The sequence below is a fragment of the Pinus tabuliformis genome, chromosome 4_1 (genome assembly GCF_031772625.1).
Source record: "Pinus tabuliformis cultivar Carrire ecotype Pingquan chromosome 4_1, CPIR1, whole genome shotgun sequence".
In the NCBI taxonomy this organism is placed as follows: Eukaryota; Viridiplantae; Streptophyta; class Pinopsida; order Pinales; family Pinaceae; genus Pinus; species Pinus tabuliformis.
Genome location: NC_142303.1, coordinates 934,821,614 through 934,829,780, shown reverse-complemented (window position 1 = coordinate 934,829,780; position 8,167 = coordinate 934,821,614).

Here is an 8,167-nt window from a genome sequence, read left to right as displayed (position 1 = left end):
TTTGAGAAGTGTAAAGAAGCCTGTACTTATTTACTTTTGATTGAAGATTGCTGTGATAATTTTGAAAATTTTATTCAAGATCTGGAAATTTCTTATGGCGATGAAGAGTTTATCGATGTTGAAATCTTGGATGCTTTGAATGAAAACCATTTTCACCACCATGTTAAGATCATAGATTCTACCTTGTATGATAGCGAAATTGAGCAGATTTCTTAATAGATGACAGTGATCTTCTATCATCTAAAATAGGTGATGATTTGCAACAATCTTATGATCCACAAGAACATCTCCAAGAGACAATAATTTCTGCAGTTGAAAATGAAACTGATCGGACCGTCAAGGATCAAAAAAAGAGCAGTGAAAGAGAAGAGTTTGTTCTAAAGAATATTGCTGAAGAGAATTGTATTCAAGAAAACTTCCAGCAAACAATGTCTTCTTTGACTAAAGATAAATTGATCAGCAATCAATTAATGAAGGTCACATTCATTCCCTCGAATTATATGAAGGTATTCAATAGTGTTTAGGAGACCAGGACATTGATGAGGAGTGTCAATCAGATTTCTCTTCAAAAATTTCATTTCTTGAATTTTTGTTTCAAGATGAAACTTGTCCATCTATATGTCATAATTTTTTGAAGACCAAGAGCACTCTCTTCCCAAAATTCATCATGAAGAGCGACTAGTTGTAATAGAAGGATGTAACTTGATTCCTCCAAATCAGCAAGAGCTAATTTTTCATGATTTTCAGGATCTTGTGGAAAATTCGTTGCAGCTAGTAATGAAGGCCAATGTTGGTGCATTCGTTGATGAAGGTGATTAGTTTTAGCACATAGACAAATCAATAGTCTGGAATGAGGTTTGTTTTCCTATTTTAAATCATCTAGAAAAGCATATGTTGCATGCTTTCCACGATCCTCTGTTGAGTTTATTACAGTCATCTGTAGAGGAAGAATTTTTCAAGTTTGTCAATACAATTGTTGAATCCATATGGAATTTGGAGTTGCATAGATTTTGTTTTGTCTACTTTCTTAGGCAGAGTGTGAGTAGGATTCAAGTAAGTAGCCATTTGCTAAATTGATTACACTAGAGGGATGATTACACATGATTGTATATACATCTTCAGCAAGTGGGCAGTTATCATCATTATTTGAAGCCCGAGGTGAAGGCCCTAAGATCTTGATGGTCTGTTTCCATAAGTAAGTTCAGTCAGTACATTTTTTATAGTCAAGTCGGTTAGTTAGTTAGTCAGTTTTTAGTTTGGGTTTAGTCTTTGCATTTTGACTCCATGCCCAATGGATAAGGCTACCTAGTCTATGGTGTTCTTGACACCTCCAAGGAGCTGCCATCCCTAGTTGGAGCCAATGTTAGTGAGTCTTGTTAGCCTGTCACCTAGATCAAATATGCTTTTACTATGTTTTTTCTAGACTTTCAAAATCAAATTTTTTATGTTACTAGGTTTACACAGCAAAAATTGGTCATTATCTGGTCAATCTAAAGATGAAGTCACTCTTGTGGAAATTCACTCATGCTGGTCACCTATCACACTTTATGGAGGTTTCACAATAAAAATGGGTCAGTCATCATCATCATTCCATTTGGTCTCAGGTGATCCATTAGGTTGCTAGGGTTTCCAAGGTCCACCATTTACATTAATAAAACCAACAATGAATAAAACATGATAAATAACTTTTGGGAGTTGGTTTTCAATTTTCACACACCCCTCATACTCTCATGTTACAAAAAGTTCCAGAAAAATAAGCTTTAGAACTCAGGAAAGTAAAGGACATCTCAGGTTTTCAATGGTAAAGGTAACTCGGTTTTCATAAAGTGAAAAATCAGTTTTTAAAGGAGGGTGGGTCCCATTTCTTTTTGAAAAAGTGAAGAAAATTTCCCTATATAAACTCAAAAGCCCCCAAACTCCTTCATTCACCTACTATTCACTCTTTGTTATCAAGCTATCCCATCCAATAGAGCAAAAAAGTCATTTCCCTAGGTAAAATTGGCAAAAATTTCAGGCACTGCGCTGCGCTTAATAGGCTGGTGCTGCGCTCAGAAGAACTGTATTTTGCTCATTAACACTACATTACATGTAGGACAGAGTGCCCCGAAATCCTTCAATAATCTCCCAAATTTCATTTTTTCACTTACAAGTTTGATTTTACTAACTTCTAAGCTAAGTAACAAGTATATACACCATCATCATCCCTCTTTTTCTTTTCCAATTTCATCTCATGTCAATGATTCTTCAAGTTAGGGTCTGTAGCGAAATTTGCATGAGAAATGATAGGGTGAAAATGGCCATCGTTATTTTTTATTTGTAAAACATGTAAAATGATATCCTACACCTGCATACATGTTTAATAAGTTTAATAAGCCATTTTAACCATTTTACCCACCTCAAAACAAAGTTTTAACACTCAAAAGAAAAACCCTAGCTCATTCCTAGAGGTTTTTGGGCAATTTTTGTTATAAACCCTATTGTTTCCACCTGCGACCAAATCATTCTTCCACTGTTTCTCCACTCATTTTCATCAGATTCAAAATTCCTTTCACCTTTTCGAAGACCCCTCCATCATTTTGTCAAAAAATCACCTTCATATCACTTCATTTCCATTCACACCTCACATTTTATTTTTCGTTGCCTGCTGCTGGGGCTTTGTGTCACCATGGACATAGAATCTTCGCCGGAAAGAAAAGGAAAACATAAAGGAGGGAAGATCTTTAGATATGAACCATTAGAGAGCAATAAAATCAACTCCTATCATTTAATCAAACAAAGCTTTGAGGATGTCCATTACCTGGAATTTTGCAAAAGGGTGAGTGAGGTGGGATTTCATAAGCAATTAATAGATTGGGTGGCAACTCAACTAAAAGGAGAAAATGTTGTCATTGCTACTGTTGAGTTCAATTTTTCAGTGGCCTCCATCTCAATTAAAATAGGGTTACAAGACAATGGCAAATATTGGTTCAAAGGAATGAGCCTAGATCCTGAATACTACAAGCCTTTCTTGAAGATGCCATATAGAGAAACACATACTCACCTCATGCCTTTTAGATATTTATTGGAGGAAAATTCCCCTTTGATGAAAACTGTCATGAGATTATTCACTTGTGAAGGTAGATTCTCTAGGTTGTATGCCTATCAAATTCACCTCCTAATGCATTTCACCTCTCAAAAGCCACTCAACATGTGTAATTATCTATTCAGGAGCATTTGCAAAATGTTTGAAAAAATACAATTAAAGGACAAAGAGCACTCCCCAAGCTTGTTTCATCACAGTATCATCAAAACCATTATTCTTCACCAACTGGCATAGAAAGGTATGGCTTGGGAAGCCTTTTTGGAAGCAGCCTTGAAATGGCATGAGAAAAATGCAGCAACTTAGTCTCCTAGTGCGCCAAAACAATAAACAGATGTGGGGTCATCCTGAAAAACAACGGAGAAGACTCAGCTACCCAAACTTGAGGTGATTAAAGTGTATAAGAAAGGGCAGAGGCTTGTGTTTTCTTCTCTCCGAGAGAAAGGGGCCAAGCCTTCTTCATCAACAAAGATGGAACCGACATCAAAAGAGAAAGACACAGTTGAGCATGAGTTTGAACTAGTTGATCCAGAGACTGAGGATCAGACTTCAAACATGCGATAGACAATCCAGGATAAGAACTACCAAATCAAGGAGCTAGCAATCAATTTGGAAAGAGAAAAATATGTTATATCATTCCTTGAACAAGAAAACGGTCAACTCAAAGCAAAGGAGTTGATCATAGAAAAGAAAAAAGCCAAGTTATTGCTACAAGTTGGCAAGAGCCTGAAGCATCAAAGGGAGATGAAAAAGGAAAAGACCAAGAACAAGAGACCTCAAGAAAGCTTTGCAAGAAGAGCAAGAACAAAGTCTGCTAAATGTGGACCTTGACCTAGAAGATAGGATTGCCTAGAGGTTCATCATGATAAGGAATATTGGCTAAATAGGGTAAATGAACACTCAGAGAATATCCTTGAGAAGGCAAACAGGGACAATCAGTTGCTCAGACACATGGCGCAACACTACCAAGCTCAAAACATGATTGCTAATGTCAAAGTAAAGCAACTTGAAAATAAGCTTAAGGAGGCCAAAAAGACCCAAAGGATGAGGGGAACTTAGAGATGCTTTTTGAAGCATCAATGAAGCTATAAAAAACATGTTTTTACACCTTCCCTCCAATTTTGAGAAAATTCTGAGCATTTTGAGTTTTTTGAGAAATTTTGGTCCAAATTCAGAAATTCAGCTACTCCAAAAGCGCAACACCACTTTTTCCTCAGGCCTACTTTTGAGGAAATTTCGACATTTTTGTAAAGCTATTCCCATCCTCTAAAAACCCATTTTCTCAGATTTTGTAGAGGTGGCTCAGTTTTGGAAAAAATGCAAAAAAGTGGCAAAAAACTAGCATTCTGGACCATTTTGTGACAGGTGTTGTGCTTCTGGAGCGATCTTGGGAGAATGGGTTTTCGAAGGCCTTCCCATGGTCCAAATTCAGAAATTAAAACTATTCAGGAAACTAGACTTTACGTGCTAGTTGACCGTTCTTGAAGTGTTTCACTTTGACCCCTGGAAGGAACCTTACAATTAGCTCCAAGTTGGCATCATGCTTCTGCACTTTTTTGTGTTTCAAATTGTAAATTACACTGTGTAAATTTATAGTTTATAGTTTGACTTAGTCAAAGTCAAGATCCTCTATGTAATGGCACTACTTTCGAGATAGGTGATGTAGGCATGAATACATGTACATCATAGGTTTTTTTTAATGTTTATTAGACCTCATAAAAGAAGGAAACTCCTAAAAAAACTCTCCATGAAGTGTTTGAGTTTCACCTTCTCACTCTCATCTATTGGTTGAGAGAATCTTGGAGTCAGTTCCTCCACCAAGGAATTCGACTCTTGAAGGTGGGAAAGTGGTCTAGGAGACTCTATATGTATCATTTCTCCTCAGGAGAAAAAGGGTTGAGCTTTTTGTGAAGGAAGCTTGCATGTAATCATCTTTTTAGCTAATAGAGAGATAGGTTGTAGTTATTTTCAAGGAACTCTAGCCCAATGCGTTCATGGTTTTTGTACTTAATTTTGTTTGTTTTCCAATGGTCTAAAAATCTTTATCTACATTATATATCTTCTTTCTATGGATTCCTTACACTGAAATATACATAATTCTTTTTTTTCATGCTCTGTTATCTGGTTTTCATAGTTATGTTTATGTCTTCCTAAGCTAATGAAATGATGTTTACTTGTGCACATTAGTTTCTTCTACACTTTCTCCTCTATACTACACTAACAATATTCAAAATACACCATGGCTTCTGATATCTAGCTCCTTCTCATATTTTCTCCTGCACTCCTACATCCTAGACCTATTTTTGGCTCCAAAAGCTAAGTTCAGCAAACCCTAAAAACCAAAATTTCAGAAACAAACAAACAAATACACATATCCAACCTAAAATTCATTTGCTTTAAATTCATATCCATGATAATAGACTTAGAGAGATCCCTCTCATGCTCATTAGGGCTAGTTGCTAAGTTGAAGTGGTTTGAGGCTACCCTTTTGGATTTCCTTTTTATCCTAGGAGATTGTAAGGACTAACATTTTTGGCGTCGTTTCCTGGGAAACAAGTGCTATATCTTCCCTAGGAAGGAACGACAAAGATCAGATCTAATTGCTGATGGTGAATAACGATCATACACATATGAAGGCTACACCATTCACCTGGCAACTCTCACTTGATCCAAAGACTCCACTGGCATTTGGATCCAGAAATCGAAATGACTTCTCAATCCAAAAGGTATTCTCCTATGCATTGAGATCATGTTCCAGGCTTTCCAAATCGTATTCCTCAGGCAGATTGGCAAACATACTTTCCAAAATTTGGAGATGGAAAAGGTGATGATGCTACACTTTATTTAATAAGATTTCATATGCATGTGCATAAGCTGACGATTAATTTTCATGAATATTGTTTAATGAAGATGGTCATGGTCACATTAGAATAAAGAGCATGGTTTTGGTTTGAAAGCTTGCCTCCTGCTTGTATCCATTCTCTCAAGGATTTTCACTCAGTATTATTTGATAAGTATAAAGAAGCCTATTGTTCTTTGCTTTTGATTGAAGATTCCTGTGATAATATTGAAAATTTTATTCAAGAGCTGGAAAGTGCTTATGGTGATGAAGAGTTTATGGATGATGAAATCTTGGATGCTTTGAATGAAAACCATTTTCACAACCATGTTAAGATCACAGATTCTACCTTGGATGACAACAAAATTGAGCAGAATTCTCCAATAGATGACAATGATCTTCTATCATCTAAAATAGGTGATGATTTGCAGCAATCTTATGATCCACAAGAACATCTCCAAGAGACAACAATCTCTCCAACTGAAAATGAAACTGATCAAAACTTCAAGGATCAAGAAAAGAGTAGTGAAAGAGAAGAGATTGTTCTAAAGCATATTGCAGAAGAGAATTATATTTAGGAAATCTTCCAACAAACAATGTCTTCTTTGACTGAAGATAATATTGATCAGCAATCAATTAATGAAGGTCACATTCATCCCCTCGAATTATATGAAGGTATTCAGTAATGTTCAGGAAACCAAGACATTAATGAGGAGTTTTAATTAGATTTCTCTTCAAATATTTCATTTCTTGAATTTTTGTTTCAAGATGAAACTTGTCCATCTATATGTTCAGAATTTTTTGAAGACCAAGAGCACACTCTTCCCAAAATTCATCATGAAGAGCGACTAGTTGCAATAGAAGGATGTTTCTTGATTCCTCCAAATCAGCAAGAGCCAATTTTTCATGATTTTCAGGATCCTGTGGAAAATTCGTTACAGCTAGTAATGAAGGTCAATGTTGCAGCATTCATTGATGAAGGTGATCAGTTTCAACACATAGACAAATCAATAGTTTGGAATGAGGTTTGTTTTCCTGTTTTAAATCATCCAGAAAAGCATATGCTACATGATTTCCATGATCTTCTGGTGATTTTATTGTAGTCATCAGTGGAGGAAGAATTTTTCAAGTTTGTCAATACATGTGTTGAATCCATATGGAATTTAGAGTTGCCTAGCTTTTGTTTTGTCTACTTTCTCAAGAAAAGTGTGAGAAGGATTCAAGTAAGTAGCCATTTGTTGGATTTTTTACATTGGAGGGATCATTACACATGATAGTATATAGATCTTCAGCAGGTGGGTGGCTATCATCAGGATTTAAGGCCCAAGGTGAAGGCCCTAAGATCCTGAGATCTGTTTCCATAAGTAACTTCAGTTAGTATGTTTTTTATAGTCAAGTCAATCAGTTTTTAGTTTTAGTTTAACCTTTGCATTTTGACTCCATGACAAATGGATAAGGCTACTTGGTATATAGTGTTCTTGACACCTCCAAGGATATTCCATCCCTAGTAGGAGCCAATGTTAGTGTCAGTCGTGTTAGCCTGTCACTTGGATCAAATATTCTTTTACTATGTTTTTCCAGACTTTCATAATCCCATTTTTTATGTTACTAGGTTTACACAGCAAAATTTGTTCATTGTTTGGTTAGTCTAAAGATGAAGTCACTCTTTTGGAAATTCACTAATGCTAGTCACCTATCACACTTTATGGAGGTGTCACAATAAAAATGGTTCATTCATCATCATCATTCCATTTGTTGTCAGGTCATCCATTAGGTCGTTAGGGTTTCCAAGGTCCATCATTTTCATGAATAAAACTAGCAGTGAATAAAACATGACAAAGAACTTTTGGGAGTTGATTTTGAATTTCCAGACACTCCTCATACTCTCATGTTCCAGAAAGTTCCATAAAAAGAAGCTCTAGCACTCAGGAAAGTAAAGAACATCTTAGGTTTTCAATGATAAAGGTAACTATGTTTTCATAAAGTGAAAAATAAGTTTTTAAAGGATGGTGGGTCCCATTTCTTTTTGAAAAAGTGAAGAAACTTTCCCTATATAAACTCAAAATCCCCCAAACTCCTTCATTCACCTCCTATTCACTCTTTGTTATCAAGCTATCTCGTCCAAGAGAGAAAAAAAGTCATTTTCCTAGGTAAAATTGGCAGAAAATTTTAGGCATTGTGCTTAGGAGGCTGGCGCTGCGCTCAGAAGAACTGTGCTCTACTCAGGAACATTGTGCTGAGTGTAGGAC